General features: G+C 51.6%; 1 long non-coding RNA gene across 1 annotated transcript in view; it reads left to right on the top strand.

Annotated features, from left to right (window-relative positions):
* Positions 1-16,314, top strand: part of LOC122686945 — a 31,985-nt gene extending 15,671 nt beyond the window's left edge. Inside the window, exons 2-4 of the long non-coding RNA XR_006339088.1 lie at positions 5,575-5,704; positions 11,185-11,311; positions 16,137-16,314. This is a non-coding gene — a long non-coding RNA (uncharacterized LOC122686945). The remainder of the gene's footprint in view (positions 1-5,574; positions 5,705-11,184; positions 11,312-16,136) is intronic.
* Positions 16,315-16,755: the final 441 nt, after the last annotated feature.

The raw sequence follows: 16,755 nt of genomic DNA, 5'->3' as shown, positions 1-16,755 counted from the left end.
GTCCACTTTCTCTGGATTATACATTTACAGAGTGAAAATAGAAGGGAGAAGGAAGGCTGGAAATGCCTTGAGGCCAGTGCTTGGAGAGTGTTAAGTATCCAATTATTTGGTGGCCTAGGGGGACCATGGAGGGTTTCTGAACAGGTGAATGACTTAGTTAGCTGTGCTGCTGCCAGTTTTCTCTCCTCTCCTCCCCTTCTGCTTCACTTCACCTCCCTGCCCTCACCTTTTTGGTGGGAGGAATCGTGGTAACAATGGGCCATAACATCGATTAAGAGATAGACTGTTGCCCAAATACTCGGGTGTTCGCCTTGAAAATAAAGGACTCGGGCCAGATGTGAGAGGAGTGGTAGAAACAGACTTTGAAGGTCTTGGCACTTGATTACTCAAGAGGATGAAAGAAAGAGAAGGTTCAAAGAGGAATCAGTGGTTTCAACCCCTGTTACCTGGAGGATGATGGTATCTTTATTAACTATCACCAAAGAGTTGGTTTGGTGGGGAATCCGACTGCGGCAGGGAGTGGGAAAGAATTGGGAATGAATTTGGCCTGTACATCCAGATGAATGCAATTCCTGGCAGTCTTTGATCAAGAAATTCCACAGGCTTCCTTCCCACTGTGCTCAGTTCTTTGGGAACCTCTGCCAGTCAAGTGGATGGGAGATCCATCTTCATGGAGAGATTTTTTTTTCCCCTTAATAAATAACAATGCTAAATTGCGAGCGTGTGTGGGAGTATCAGGACAGGGCTCCTCAATCCTGCTATTGTGTTCGAGCTCTGGGTAATTAGTGTCTGATAGTTTTAAACAGATGGGTCTCTCTGGCAGCAGGGATTACAGCTTGAAATCAATCCTGAACAAATATTATATTAATTTCCCAACTCCCTCTCTCTGTGGACAAAACCCGTTCTTTTCCTCTGAACACTGTAATGACGAGAACATTAATATTAGATCATTTAGAGATGAAACGGAAGTGGTGGAGGAGGAAGAAGGGACTGAACTTAGGAGCTGAGGAGGAGGCAGATGCTAAAAGTTTCATGTGGCAGGATGCAGACAGGAGGCAGGAAAAGGAAATTCTGAGAGCACATTGGGCGGGGGTGGGGGGGTCTGTTCAGGGTTCCAGCGATCCCGAAATGTTCCGCATGAGCTTGACATTGGCACCTGCTCTGACAACAGCCTGGGTAGTCTCAGATGTTTATGCAGTCTCAGAGAGGAGATGGGTTCTACATAAATAGGTCTGCAGGGGGCCTGGCTAGACTTCTGACTTTCCAATCAAACTGGGCCATCTACAATTCAAAAACAAACGGGGCTACCTGGAGTGAGCCTGCAGCCTCTGCCCCCACCACCTGGGAAGCACAGCCTCTTCTCCTGGACTGTTAAAAAGGAAAAACCTACCACCACATCCTCCTGTAGTGGCAGGTGATGAGACCCACGCTCCTGTTCCCAGCCTTGGGTAAAAACTAGGCCTGGAAATGTTTAAATCTATAGGCTGTCAGCCCTCGATTATTAATGCTAATATAATTCCTGAACCATTTTTCTTTGGCTTTGTAAGCTTTGGGTTTTTTTTTTTTTTTGTACTTCCATCCGGCCTTACGCTACCTAATCATGCTCAGCTCAGGTTGACGTTAAAGCATGAGGCTCAGCAGCAACTGTAAAGTTGGGAAGAGAGCAGGGAGTTGGGGCTGGCCCTGTCTTGCTAATGAGGAGTCTCGAGGTCAGAGCCCCCTCACCATGCTCCCTTCCAGGAGCATGAACTCCCGGAGCTGACATAACGTGTCCAATGTCTGTCTTGTCACTCTTTTTATCCCTGGCCCAAAGTAAGTACTCACTTGGTACTTGTTGACTAGTTAATTATTTCACTTAATTCCAGGCCGTAAAGGATGCCAGCTTGGGACTAGAGGGACCAGCTGAGAACCATGACCCTTCTGCTCAGAGGCTTGACCTTGTGACAACGTTCCTATGAAACTTGAAGGAGCTTGCCCCACCTCTTCTACTATAACCCAGGGGCTTCTCTTGGGGACAGAGCAAGATCCTTCAGCTCCCATCCTATAGATGCTTGGGGACACACATCCTACACTGGTCCAAGTCTGCATGGCTTTCAGAGATGAACAGCAGTGATCCTGCCTGCTGGAGACATCATTTCAATTCTAGGAAAAGACTAGGAGGAGGAAAGGGAGGTGTGGAAAACACCTTTTGCTAAGCTCTTAGTGTGAGCTCGGGTACCTTAGACACATTAGCTCATTTATCATTTACCTAGCAGCCTCCTTTGACCATTACTAGCATCTCCATCTTTTTTATCTAATGCAAACAGTCACAGGTAGACTGCTTTTTTAAAGATCTATTTATTTATTTAGCTGTGCCGGGTCTTCATTTCTACACAGGCTTTCTCTAGGTGCGGTGAGCGGGGGCTTCTCTTCAGTTGCGGTATACAGTCTTCTCGTGGCGGTGGCTTTGGGAATCACAGGCTCGAGGGGACATGGGCTCAGTGCTGTGGATCAAGGCTTAGCTACCTTGTGGCCTGCGGGATCTTCCCGGACCAGGGATCAAATCCACGCCCCCTACATTGGCAGGCAGATTCTTAACCACTGGACCACCAGGGAAGTCCCTAGTTTCCCCATCTTAAAGATGAGTGGAAGCTCAGAGAGTCTGAGAGGGTCTTCAAGGTCACAGAGAATCTATATGGCAGGGCCAAGATTCAAGAATAGATCTGTTCACCTGGGGGCTACCACAGCTCCTCTCCTCTTTGTCCTGGTGAATGTATTCAGGAAGAGGTTGCCAGAAGCCAAAAGATTTTGCTGTCTTAGACCACTACTTTCAGTGGCAGAGCTGGAAGTCCCATAGAACCAGAAACCCCAAGAGAGGCATTATTGTATAACAGCACAGGGCCCAGGACTAAGACAAGTGTTCAGTGACCCTAGTTAGATTACACCCCAGTCTCCTCTGTGTCTTCATATGTAAAATTGGAGGTAGTCAACTATGTGACTTCCTACACCCCTCCCATATCTGACATGATCCCAGACGCCAGCAGGCTGTTTCTATAACCTGCAAATCCTAACTCAGACCATTCCAAGGTCGGGCTTACCACACCTGCGGGAAGGAAACAGTGATAGTCTTGACTTTGACCTTCATTGCTGGGCATCCCTCCAGCTCCCCACCCCCATCCCATTTCAGGTCTAAATTAGAGGGTAGAGGTGAAGGCAGCAGTGGAAGAATCTTGAGAAATACAAGTGCCCTCGAACCCTCAGCCTCCATGTGTTTGTTGTTTAGGTCTGGCCAATTAGGACAGGGGAGTGCCTCGAAATCTCTGATTTCATTGGTCTCAGATGTGGTCTGGACATTGGGATTTTAAAATGCTTCCTGGGTAATTCTAATGTGTAAACTGAGAACCACTGAATTAGAATAAGATTAGTACTTCCCTTACTAAGAAGTACTGTTACTAGGGACTTCCCTGGTGGTCCAGTGGTTAAGAAGTTAAGTACTCCCCTCATGGCAATATTTTGAGAAAGTGATGGCCTAGACTGTTGATCGGAACAGCTACACTTGCATTGATCACCTTAAAGGGGGGGCTGCAGAATGGCTGTGTGCTCCTGGTCACTCCAGGTTCCATGGTATCCTTGGTGTTGGGTCAAAGTCCTCCCCAAATGTCTATTTTGGCCTTTCCATCTTACTAGGTACCATGTTTGCTCTGCAAGGTCGCAGCCAAGGAAGATATAGGTATGTGAGGAGGTAGCGTCCAGGTAGGCAACACCCCTTCTTGGTTAACTTACCCCGTCTCCCACCTGGTCTGGGGAAACTGGGCCTTGGTCTGCAGGAGCAGCACAGGCAGACCTGGCTCAGCTGGCCCTAAAGAAATGCCGCCAACCTTGACCTGGGTAATCACTGGGGCAGCTGTTGGGCTGTGCCAGGGCTCAGTGTTGGAGTGCTGAGCCCTGCACTTGGCGCAGGGGGTAGTGGTGGAGAGGCAAGGGAGCGGCTGTCTTAGCTCAGGGGCTCCACTCCGGCTCATCGTCCACTCGAATCCATGCGACAGGAACACAAAAGATTTAAAATCTCAGTCCTCAGCCTCCCAAAGTGTGTTGGTAGGTGAGGACAAACTAAATCCCTGCTTTCATTCCTTCCCCCAAATGGAGCTCACATAAAGCCTTTAAACCATCGGCTTTTATCTGTTTTTAGTGTCCAATTTAGGGCTTTGTGAGGGGCTCCCTCCAGGGCTTTCTCAATGGATTTATATCCCAGTCAGATAGCGTCTCCGAAAGCTTGTCTGAGCTGGAAAGGAGAGAAACATCCTTCTCCAATGTCAAGTGACAAGTGATGGCACCCAGGCAGCCGGTTTGAGAGCTCAGGGGACCCACTCTGGATGCCGGAGCCAGGCTGGGCCCTGCCTGGAGAGGGCTCTGTATTGCCTTTCCTCTTCTGAGTGCAGAGACTCTGACTCTGAAAACCTTTCAACAAAGCACTGGTTGTCCTCTCGGCCTGTCACCTGCGGGCATGAGGATGTCAGCTCCCTGGCCAACCACCAGGTGCCATTTGCAGAGCTGTGTGTGCGGGGGTTGGAGGGGGAGAGCGCAGAAGCCTGCTCTGGCTTGCCTGGGAGGAAACAGCAGCCCTCTTCTTGATGGCTAAGCCGACTCTTCCAGCTTCGACCAGGAGCTGCATTAACCCCCTGCTCTCTGCCTACATTCCTGCTCTTAACTGGGAAGTCATTGTTCTTTCTTGTGATACACATTTCTTGTGCCTGTATGCACAGTCGTGTCTGGCTGTTTGTGACCCCATGGATTGTAGCCCACCAGACTCCTCTGTCCATGGGCTCTTCCAGGCAAGAATACTGGACTGGGTTGCCATTTCCTCCTCCAGGGTGTCTTCCCAACCCAGGGATGTAACCCATGACCCCTGCGTCTCCTGCATTGCAGGTGGATTCTTTACCAATGAGCCATCGGGAAAGTCTTGAGCATCTTCTATCTGCCAGGCAGAAATCAGCATGGGGGTTTCCGTGCCTAAGTGGCTCGTGGTGAATGTGAGGCAGAGAGGCAAGTAGGTGATCAAAGCAGAGTTAATTGTGAAGAGAAAAGAAAACACGAGGAACTGAGATGTTCAGAGAAGGAGCAGTGAGCCTGCCTGGGGGCTCAGGAGATGTCCTAGAGCAGAGACCCACAGAGCAGTGAGCATCCCCAGCAGGGGATGGTGGCAGGAGTCTTCTTTATCTTAGGAGATCATGGCCCCAGTGGGTATTCATAGGATTTCTGGGCATTCCTGGTTTATACCTGTTGTCCTGGCAACACTTTCATTCTAAAAATGTCACTGTTCAGATGACAAACAGTCATAAATCAGAACTGTTTCTGAAAAATCTATGAATACCATATTCACAGAGCATATGTAACTCAGGATTGAAATCCTATTTTGTGACAGAGTCAGCGTGCCCCGTGTGGCCTGTGTGTGTGTGTATGGCAAAGGGCCCTCATGCAGAGTGTGTGTGCTGGCTCCATCGAGCCACTAGAAATTTCAAAAAATGACCTGGGGGTTGGAAAAGGTGGTCGTAAGATGTAATAAAAACCATTTTAATTTACTTCTGCCTCTTACAGTTCTGGAGACTGAAGTCCAGAGAGGGAAGGGGAGGAGCAAAGAGGAAAGGTGAGGAGTGCTTGGGCATCTGCTGTGAGGTACACACCCAGCTGCACACCCATCTGTGGGCACCCTTTCAGCGAATCAGAGGTAGGTATATGCCCATTTTCCAGACGAGCATGGAGCTTTGAGAGATTCTACAACTTGCAGCTACAAGGTCGTGCAGCTTCAAGCAGCAGGTTGTTTCCTGACTTGCGGCCCAGAGCCCACCTCTGTGATATCACCACCAATGGGAGAGTGGCTTGGACAGCCCTGCTTGGGGCTGTGGTGACTCCAGCTGGCCTCTTTCCAGTCTTGTCACTATTGCCAGTCCCTAAGGGTCCTCTCACTCTCTGAGAGGCATGTCTCCTGGGATGCATTGGATGGAGGGTGTCTTAGCCCCTGATTGCTCAGCCCCTGCACTTGGCAAGGACCCTGGGGGACATGTAGGAAGAGGGGCCTCAGGCTGGAAGGAGCTGAAGACAGGCTGGGCTCCTGGTGGGATGGGCCCTGTGTCCACCAGCGGTGTGCTCCTGGGCATCTCTGCCCCTCTGGTCTACGAAGTGAGGGATGTGCAATGAAGGACTGGAAAGCTTTGATGTGGCTGTGATTCCAGGGTCTACAGCCTCGATTTTGCCACAGGCCCATCCTGATTCTGTGGTTAAACCCTGGGAGAACAGCGTCTTCGGAAACCTTTCTGCCTTCTCATAGCCAACTGGAAAAGCACATTTGCTGACTGTGGTGATGCTTGAGGGCCCCAGAAGCCCAGAGATGAGGCTGAAGAGGGCCCAAGGCCAGATGGAGGCCACTGAGGGGACAGCTGATGTGGGAGTGTGCAGTGTGGGGTGGGCCATTGTTTGGTCCTGGGTCCCTACAAGGGGCGTGGGGCTTGGGTGGGAACCCCAAGCAAGCTCTTTCCGGGGGCAGAGCTAGGGAGGCGGGGACTGCTTTTCCAGGAGGTTGAGCAAATAGCCCTGCCCAGACTTGCCCCCAGTAAGCCCCGTTGGCACGAACCCCCTCGTCTGACATCCTTTCCTACATCAGACCCCTGCCCTGCCCCCCCTGAGAACAGGTCGCTGGCTCCAGGCCTCAGACACCTGCCCCTCCCCTCCTCCATGTGGGCGCAGTGGTTCCCGCGGACGAGCAAGGGCCCCAGGGGCGGCTGTAAAGGGGAGGGCGCCGTTAAGGATGGAGATCATTTGCACACCCAGACTTGTTCTGCCAAGCTCTTGTCAGAGTGCCCAGAACACTGAGCTCCCGCCTTGCCGCTCCCAGGTGTGAGAGCCGGCGGCCGGCGAAGCCCAGGTGGGGCCCCGGCCCAGTGCTACAGGTGGGCATGCAGGGCACCCACAGATCATCGGGAAGTCCACCCCTACCCCACAAGGGATGGAGGGGCCCGGTCCTTTGACTGCAACCTCCCTACCTCCTACCAATGCGGCTAAGGACTCTGAGCTTACCTTCAGCACACCCTGGCTGGGTCACTGATCTCCCACCAAGGTCCAGGGTGTCAGCTGGGGCTGTGAAACTAACCACCCTCGCAAGATCTCAGGGAGCCACAGAGCTCTTTTTTCTAAGATTTTATTTCTTGGCTGTGGTGGGTCTTCGTAGTTGCGGCTAGAGCGGCTACACTATCATGGTGCTCAGGCTTCTCATTTGTGGTGACTTCTCTCTCGTTGGAAGCACAGGCTCTAGGCGCATGGGCTTCAGTAGCTACAGCACGTAGGCTTAGTCATAGGCTCTAGAGCACGGGCTCAGCAGTTGTGGCGCGTGGGCTTAATTGTTCCAAGGCATGTAGGATCTTCCCAGACGAGGGATTGAACCGCTGTCCCCTGCATTGCAAGGTGACTCCTTGTAGTCCATGGGGTCGCAGAGTTGGACTCGACTGAACGACTTTCACTTTCTTAACCATTGGACCACCAGGGAAGCCCCTCAGAGCTCTTCGGTGCATTTCTGTGTATGTCTGTGATGTTTCCTCCTATGACTCCACACTGACCCTGCCCTGCTCTTTACCCTGACCGTGAATGCCCTCAGGGATAAGGATGCCTCTCTCAGAGTGCCCAGGGTCATCCTGGCTCCTAGGAAGGAGCTCCTGTGTGGAGGAAGGGGCCGGGCCAAGTGTGTGCACATGCCTTTTATAGTTGCATCTATCTAGCACCTTAGGTGGTATTTTCACATCTGTTTTCTCACTTGAGGGTTCTGCTGAGCCCTATGAGGTGGCAAGGTGAGTGTTACCACCCTGCACCTTGTAAGTGGGGAGTCCCAGGATCTGCAAGGAGCTGGGACTTGTCTGAAATCAGGTCCAGAGCAGCTCAGGGTGCAGGCCATGCCTTCCTGCAGCCATAACTGGCTCACTCTCCTTGAGGGTTCTGCGTCTAACTGGGGAGCCAGCTGTGCCCTGAGGCCATGGGGAGCGCGGGGTGCTGAGCCGCCTGTGCTGTGCTGGCCTTGGCCTTCTAGGAGCCTGGAGCAGTGGGAGACCCTGGAACCCCGATGGTTTGCAGTCAGAGGGCCCGGTGGGGGGAGGCTGGCTCAGCAGATAGGCGGCCACCAAGTGAAAAGTGTGAACAAGGAGGCTTGATGAATGAGCACTAGGGTGGAGGGAACAGGGAGGTAGGAACACTGTGCTTGGCAAAACCAGCCAGTCGGTGCCCTTGCAACTGTTGACTGAGTCCTGCCCTGGTCCTGCCTTCAGGTGAGGGACTTGGATGTGACTGGATGCATCAGCTGAACAAGGAGTGGGAGAATGGGCACTGGCAGGGTGAGCGAGACAGGACCATACAGTGGGTCACTCTACATGGCTCCCTTCTCCCAGCTCTGCTCCCCCAGATCCCAAGGTGCCCTTGCTGGGATCCACCCCTCTAGACTTCCCACTGGCGTCATTGTTCGTCTGCTTGGAGTCTGCTGAAGCCAGGCCATCTGGCCCACGGATGTGTTCCCTCTCAGGCATCTTACCCATCCTGTCCCCTGGGCTTTTGCATGCCAGCGTTCTCCTCTAATTCTTGCTGCCCACCGGTCCCTTCCGCCCTCCTCTCTTCTGCCCCCTCCCCTCCCCAGCACACCTTCGCTGTGCTGCTCTTCCTGGGGTTCTCTCTTCTAGCTTTTCTGCACTTTCTTAGGGTGTCACCCTCATTCCGGACCTTCACCCAGTCCTGCCCTGCAAGGCCCCTGGGGCCTGACTGTCCTCTCAGCTCCCCTGCAGGGCTCATTCCTTGCTGTGTCCTTCCCTCTCCACCCCCAGCAGGTGGGCAAGCAGTCACATGGCCACCAAGTCCCTCCCAGATCTCCACATCACAGTCCAGATTTTCTCCATTAATGGTATTGATTTCCTCGGCCACACCGCGGGGACCAAAGGCAGCCTCGGCAACTCGGCAGTTCATTAAGTCCTGGTGGCCCCAGGGGCCTGGCCTCGGGTGAATATGTGAGCAGGAGGCCAGGCCAGGGTCAAGGGGCACGTGGGGCAGGGAGTGCAGGGCTGAGCAAGGCGTCCGGCCAGGTGTGACCTGGACAGGAAGAACGTGAGGCCCCAGACAGGCCATGTGGTGGCTGCAGTGGGAGCCCGGCTTCAGGCACCTCCCAGGGCCAGCAGGGACCCTGTTCCACCTGATGCAGCTCCTGGCTCCCACCTACCCTCCCTGCCCATCTTCCTGACTGTCCTTCCACCAAATCCCTGGCAGTCCTTGTGCTGGGCATCCAAGATGAGAGCTTCTCAAGTTTATCTCTGCCCTCAAGGAGATCCCATTCCACTAGAAAGGTAGGCGTGCGTGCTAAGTCACTTCAGTCGTGTCTGACTCTGTGTGACCCTGTGGACTGCAGCCCTCCAGGCTCCTCTGTTTATGGGATTCTCCAGGCTAGAATACTAGAGTGAGTTTTGTGCCCTCCTCCAGGGGATCTTCCCTGCCCAGGGATCAAACCTGTGTCTCTTAGGTCTACCTACATTGGCAGACAGGTTCTTTACCACTAGTGCCACTTGGGAAGCCCTCCACTAGGAATACAGACCTCCAAAAAGATGATTAAGACTCAGGAGACAGCCTCAGACAGGGCAGGCTGGCTGTGTTCATTTCTGAGTGACCCCCGAGCCCAGGTCTCAGACAGACTTGGAGCTGGGGCTGGGCTGGGTGGGTGCTGGAAAAGGGTGTTTTGAGAAGTTCCCACAATGCACCGTAAGAGTCACTTCCCTTGTTCCAAAACGTTGTCACTGGCTGCGGTCAGAGTCTGCGCTGATGCTGACACTCACCCTCCTCTTCTGGGATCACTCACTCAGTCATCCTGTCAGCAGGTGTTTATGGAGCGCCTACTGTGTGCCAGGCACCATGCTTGGCCCCAGGGCCACAGTGGTGGACATACAGACATGGCCTCTTCCTGCTCGTGGACTCTGAGTCTGGAAGTGAACTTTCACTTGTCAGCCTGGGCCCGCACCAGAGCTCTGGGAGGGGGCCAGCTGGCCCAGAGAAGAAAAGAAGTTTGTGGGAACCTAAACTGAACCTCTCTTCCTTCACTGGGCAAAGGTTGACCAGGCATCCCCAAGGGGGACTTCAGGGTCTCAGGATAGAGGACAAACATTTTTTCAGTTCCCGGGTGTCTCAGTCTTTTCCGGCTGCTGTATCAAAAATACCCATCAACTGGGTGACTTAAAAAACAATTTCTCACAGTTCTAGAAGCTTGGACGTCTAGGATCAATATGCTGGCAGATTTGGTGTCTGGTGAGAGCCTGCTTTCTGAATCATGGACAGCTGTTTTCTTGCTGTGTCCTCACATGACAGAGGCGTGAAGGAGCTCCCTGGGGCCTCTTTTATAAGAACACGTGTCCCAGTCCTGGAGGGTCTCACCCTCACGTCCTAATCACCTTCCCAAAGGCCCCACTTCCTAATACCATCATCTTGGGTGTTGGGTGTCAGAATTGCAACATAGGAATTGGGAGGGAGTCATAAACATTCCGTCTATACCCAGTGGTTCACTGTTCCTTTTCTTAAGCCTCATCAAAATCCGAAGAGATACATACCATAATCCCAATTTACAGACCAGGAAACTGAGGCTCGAGGGAGCAAATGCTCTCATTCAAAGTTCCCAGGGGAAACAGAAAACCAAACCTGACTCCAGAGCCCATGCTTTCCTCTCTGGGAAACAGGAAACACCTCCACCGTCTGCTCCCGTCTGAACACTGCAGACACACGTACACCCTGACCCCTGGGAAGATTGCTCCCACTCAAGGCTTTGAAGAAAATTATAGGGAAAGTGTGAGAGTGAACTCCCATTTCCCTTCCTTAACTTCTGCCTCCCCGCTCCCAGCATCTTCCTAGGCCTGGCAACTCCAGTCTCCCCTCTCTATCCCCCTCTCGCCCCAGAAAATCCCAAGAAGGCTTCACGTGACTCTATATAAATCCCTGCTTTCAGCACTCAGAACCGGCTCCGCTTTCCTGGTGAGCTCTGGGTCTCCATCTGGTTTGGAGGCTATTTTGATTCGCCGGATGTAGATTAGCTGCCGTGATCTGGGGCTGAGCCGCTGGAGAGATGCCTTTATCTACAGAAGGACAATTTAAAAACTAACTCAAAGCATAGAGAACAAATAAATAAATTCCTCTTTCTCTCCCCAGCACTCTCCATCTCGTTTTTACAGGTAATTGCTGAAGGATTTTTGCTTCAAACAGACTCTGGCTTGTTTGGGGTGTGCGGTACTGTAACATGGACCAAGGACAGGCAGCCTCAATCCAGAAATGCCAGGTGAGGGAGAGGGTGGCTCCAGCAGGGTAGGAGAGGACATGTCCCAGCTCCGAGTAACGGGGCAAGTGGTATGCTCTTTGAGGGTACCCCATCATCATCCACATGCTCTAATATAAGTGTTCCTGGGATAGGAATCTCCTTCCCCCTTCTCCTGTCATTGAGAAAGGGGCCTTCAGGTCTGCCTGGGTGGAGCCCAGAGAAGGGCTAGTTAATAACATGGCCAATGTCCTAATGTTTTGGGAGTTCACAATGCCTGAAATCTGCATCTGCCTCGGCATCACCCAAGGTCGTGGTGGTGAGTGTGTCTGTCTTGGGAGGCAAAGAGTGGCCTAGAGGTGGGGGTGGGGGGGATGGAGGCTTAGGAGGCCAAGAGGCACCCAGAGGTTGGGGTGGGGTGATGGGGTGATAATCTGGCAGCTCCTGAAAAGCTGTGGATTCAAAGAAGAGGAAGGGAAGAAAAAGAAGAAAAGTCTGTGCCTTTGCCAGTTTCTCATCTACTCCTCCCAGTGACCTTTGGAGAACTTCCCAAAGAACTTCCCAAAGTATTCCCCTTTATTGTTGTTCAGTTGCTCAGTCGTGTCCGACTCTGTGACCCCATGGACTGCAGCACGCCAAGCTTTCCTGTCCTTCACTATCTCTTGGAGTTTGCTCAAACTCATGTCCATTGAATCGGTGATGCCATCCAACCATCTCATCCTCTGTTGTCCCCTTCTCGTCCTGCCTTCAATCTTTTCCAGCATCAGGGTCTTTTCTAATGAGTCGACTCTTTGCATCAGGTGGCCAAAGCATTCGCCTTTATAGATAGAGGCAACTCTGAGCAGGGGCATCCAGCTTCACGTGGCAATGGCAGAAACAAAATTCAAACACATCTTCCGCTAGAATTTCTGAGTCTCTCCTCTGTACCACTGCTGCCACTTGAAGAGTTTCACGGAGCTGGTGAGGGTTTTGATGAGCAGGGAGGGGACGCAGAGAGAGAGAGGGAGAAGGGAGGGCATCTTTTCCTCTCTCTTCCTCCTTTTCTCTCCTCCACTCTGCCCTCCACCCTCACCTCACCTGGAGCAGCTGCCCCCTCCTCTCCGGACTGGACAGGCCCCTTGTCATGATCAGCAGCCACGTCGTCCAAACTGGTGGCCAGCCTTGATCCAGAGCTGTGGAGGTGGAGTCTGTCCTTTCAGTCTCAGGATGACAGTGAAAGTGACCACCCAAAAAAGAAAAAGCATCTCAGAGGGGTCACTCTGGGTTGAGTATAGGGCAGTGTAGATGGGGAGGGGTGCTGACAGGTGAGCCTTTAACTTGCCCTATCCACAACTGCCCTCTGCCATCCGGGCATGCAGCCTCCCCTTACCCATGGCAGTGGTTCAAGATGGGCAGCATTCAAGACCCTGCTTTGATATCCTTGCCTGAGAGGTCACTATCACCCATCTTTATGGATGAGAAGCGAGGCTCTGAGGTCGTACGCATAGCAAGGAGTAGATCACACATTTGAACCAGGCCTGCCCCATCCCCAAAACACAATATGAAAAAAACAATATGAACTACACCTAATGTTTCTGGAGGGCTGACTCTCTCATCCTCTCTGCTGAGTGCCACGCAGACACCATGTCACGTAATCCTTCGAAGGTCCCTATTTCGCAGATAAAGAAACCGGGGCTGAGAAAGGTTAATACTTGACTGTGAGTGACACAGATCTTAAGTTGGGGCCTCAGAGCCCATGCCCTTCACCTCTAGGCCAACTGCCAGTCACGAGTGGACCCCAAATAGACAAGGCGAAGGGCTCACATTTGCTCACATTTTATGCAGGGCCGGTAGAGGCACTGTTTGGGTTGAGGGGTGAGAGGAGGGAGTTTGCAGAGGGAAACTGCTGAGTGGCCCCCTCCCTGCCCTGGGACCACCCATCAGAGCTGGCACTGAGCACTGCGTAGTGTGCACCCTCGTCACGAGTCTGCCCCATGGCTGGAATGGAGTTCCAGGAGGGGAGGGCGGGGTCATAATCCTTTTAGCATCTAGCTGAGGTTTACCAAAAGCTTTCCTGGTGGCCCAGCAGTAAAAAAAAAAAAAAAAAAGGTCTACTTGCAATGCAGGAGCTGCAGGAGATACAGTTTTGATCCCTGGGTTGGAAAGATCCCCTGGAGGAGGGCATGGCCACCCACTCCAGTATTCTTGCCTGGAGAATCCCATGGGTAGAGGAGACCAGCAGGCTACAGTCCACGGGTCGAACACGACTGAAATGACTTAGCAGGAGGTTTTCCAAGTGTTTACAGGTGAGGAAATGGGGCCCAAGTGGTCTAAATGGGCTGGAAACCCAGAACTCTAATTACTAGTGTGGCAGATCAGGTGTCTCATGCAAGTTTGGAGAGGTTGATGCTTTGAAGTCCAGGGACTTTCTTTCTAAAGTCCCTCCAATCACCACACAACCATTCTTCTTTTCTTCCTCTCCGTAAGTCAGTTCTGCCCCTGCCCTTGTGATGATAAGAGCCGGGGAGGGAGGGGGAGCCAGCTAGTAACACCGTGAAGCCCAAGTCGTGACTCATCTCATGATCAGCCTTCCCTGGTGGCTCAGAAGGTAAAGAATCTACCAGGAATGCAGGAGACCAGGGTTCAATCCCTGGGTTGGGAAGATCCTCTGGAGAAAGAAATGGCAACCCACTCCAGTACTCTTGCCTGGAGAATTCACTACTCAGAGAAGCCTGGCCGGCTACAGTCCGTGGGGTCACACAGAGTTGGACACGAATGAGCGACTCTCACACACACACACACACACACACCCATTCTGCTGGTGTCAGGACTGAGGTTCAGAGAAGGGCGATGCTGCAGATTCAGTCCACTGAAAGGGCATGATTCCTAAACAATAAGACCTGAAAAGACAGTTCCATCTTCCAAGACTTAGACCCTCCCTGGGTTCTTTGTTGTAAGAATAAGTGGTGAGGTTCTGCAGTTTGACTGGTGCCACAGGTGAGATGTCAGGATCACGCCTAAGGAAAGGAGGAACTGCCTGGGAGAGAAGATTGGAGCCAGTGTGGTCTGCACGCTGCTGAGGATACAGGAGATGAATTTAGATGGCCAAATTATTATTGTTGCCTTCGATTCTTGGCAGTGGCTATTGCTGTCCATATATGGTAATGATATAAGCTTTAGTTTTAAAAAACATTTAACTTAATGAAGTGAGTTGATTTAAAGGCAAATACAAAGCAGTGTGATTTGATTTTTGAGAAATTGACTTAAGGGGTCCTGAAAAGTTTCCCTTGGCCCTGAATTCCCTCCCCGACAAGCTTGTGACAATTCGTGGACTTGGGACAAGGTGTTGCCCATTCTGGGAAACCTCTGTCAGAGCTGCAGGCAGCCAGAGCAAGCAGGCATCTAAAAAAGCACCGCTGGGCCCAACACTTCGTATCAGAGATGAGGAAATGGAAGCCAGGGCTGAGGTCATGGAAGGGGAGTCAGCACACACATTCTCAGAAAGAGCCTTGCCCAGATTCACTTTCCCTCTGAAACTCATGGGGTGCAGGGTGGAGCCACTGGTCCAGATTGGAGTCCCCACCAGCAAGGGGCGAGCTTTTCAGCAAGTGCTTGCGTCCGTGCATCACTTCAGTCGCGTCGGACTCTGTGCGACCCCAGGGACTGTAGCCCTCCAGGCTCCTCTGTCCATGGGATTCTTCAGGCAAGAATACTGGAATGGGCAGCCATTCCCTTTTCCAGAGAAATTTTCCTGACCCAGGGATTCAACAAAAGTTTCTTAGGTCTCCTGCATTGGCAGGCAGGTTCTTTACCACTAGTACCACCTGGGAAGCCTGGTTTTGAGCACAATGGCTTTAAATTTACCAAAGGAGCCTTGAAAACTTACAGATGCCTGGGCTCCATTCCCAGAGATTTTGGTTAGGTGCTTTGATTTGGGGGTAGCATTCAGGGAAACTGTTCTTTAAGTCTCCCCAGTTTAACTCAGTGCTCTGTGATGACCTCGAGGGGTGGGATGGAGGGGGTGGAAGGGATGTTCAAGAAGGAGGGGATATACGTGTACATATATATGAATATGGCTGATTCAATTTTGTGTATGGCAGAAACTACCACAACATTGTAAAGCGATTATACAATAAAAATATAAATATAAAAGGAGCTCTATTAAAAAAAATCTCCACAGTTGTCTACCGTAAACTGGACACCAAAGCCCCGACATGAGGTGCATAGGGAGGACAGTCCTTGGGTTACCCTATCCTTCTTCTGAATTTTCTAGGCTGTGCAATACCTAATGCAGAAGGGGTGGGAGAAAAGAGAGAAGGAGCAAGAGAGAGAGAGAGAGGAGGAAGGGAGGGGAGAAGAGAGAGACTGTAAGTGAGGCAAACAGTTGTGGGCTTTGGACCCAGGCAGATTTGGCTTACATTTCTGACTGCACCACTAATATTTACAAGATGTGTTACCCAAAGCATTTTTCTCAACTTTGAGGTTCAGTGACCTCATAGGCGAGGGCTTCCCAGGTGGCACTAGTGGTAAAGGACCCAGTGAAGGAGATGCTCAAGGGACGAGGGTTCGATCCCTGGGTTGGAAAGATCCCTGGGTTGGAGGAGGGCATGGCAATCCACTCCAGTATTCTTGCCTGGAAAATCCCCAGGACAGAGGAGCCTGGTGGGGTACAGTCCATAGGGCCGCAAAGAGTCGGACATGACTGAAGCGACGTAGCACACATACACGTAAAACCTCATGGGTAAAATGATGGTAATGGTAATCAGTGTCTCAATAAACAACAGTGAGTTTTCAATGAGATTCACCATATAAAGGGCGAGGCACATGTCCCGACCTCGTTGGATGCTAATTTTCATCTTTATCATTACAGCTGGAGGCCAGAATGATCCTGTTGTTAAGAGGAACCAGGGACTCAGTTGGAACATTCTTCAGGGCAGAGAAGGAGTTCATTAAGTGGCTCAGAATTAAGATGGGCAGGACTAAGGAAGAGTGGGACTTAATTCCCTTGCATACCCAGGGGAAGGGGTCTCTTTTGGAAGAGATTTGCATTGGCTTTAGTTGATTGCAATTACGCTATCCTTCGCTGTGCTGAAAATAAAATGAAAACCTAACAAAGTTCCAGGTTTAATTGAAATTTCCTGGGATCTGTTATTACATCGCCGTGATTGTTCTGTGCCACTAATGAGCCTGTGCTAGCTGATTATCCAAGTGTCTCTCCAGTCACTATTCCATTATTGCATTATTAATGATCAGATATGATTGTCACAGCCGATGGTTTGAACATCAAAGAGCAGAGACAAGTCAGAGAGTCTAACAGATGGACAGATGGCCATGGTTGGATGGAGTGGGGCCAGTGGGCAGGGTGTGCTGGCCAACAACTTGGTACCCAGAGTAGGAGGGAGCAGGCATATGGATGCTAGTGTGGGGAGGAGCCACACTGGGGAACAGGGGCTATGCTGGAGGAGGTGGTGGGCTGCGTGGTGACCAGG

The sequence above is a fragment of the Cervus elaphus genome, chromosome 1 (genome assembly GCF_910594005.1).
Source record: "Cervus elaphus chromosome 1, mCerEla1.1, whole genome shotgun sequence".
Taxonomy (NCBI): domain Eukaryota; kingdom Metazoa; phylum Chordata; class Mammalia; order Artiodactyla; family Cervidae; genus Cervus; species Cervus elaphus.
The sequence above is the reverse complement of the archived record's forward strand: the minus strand, read 5'-3'. Positions and strand labels throughout refer to the sequence as shown.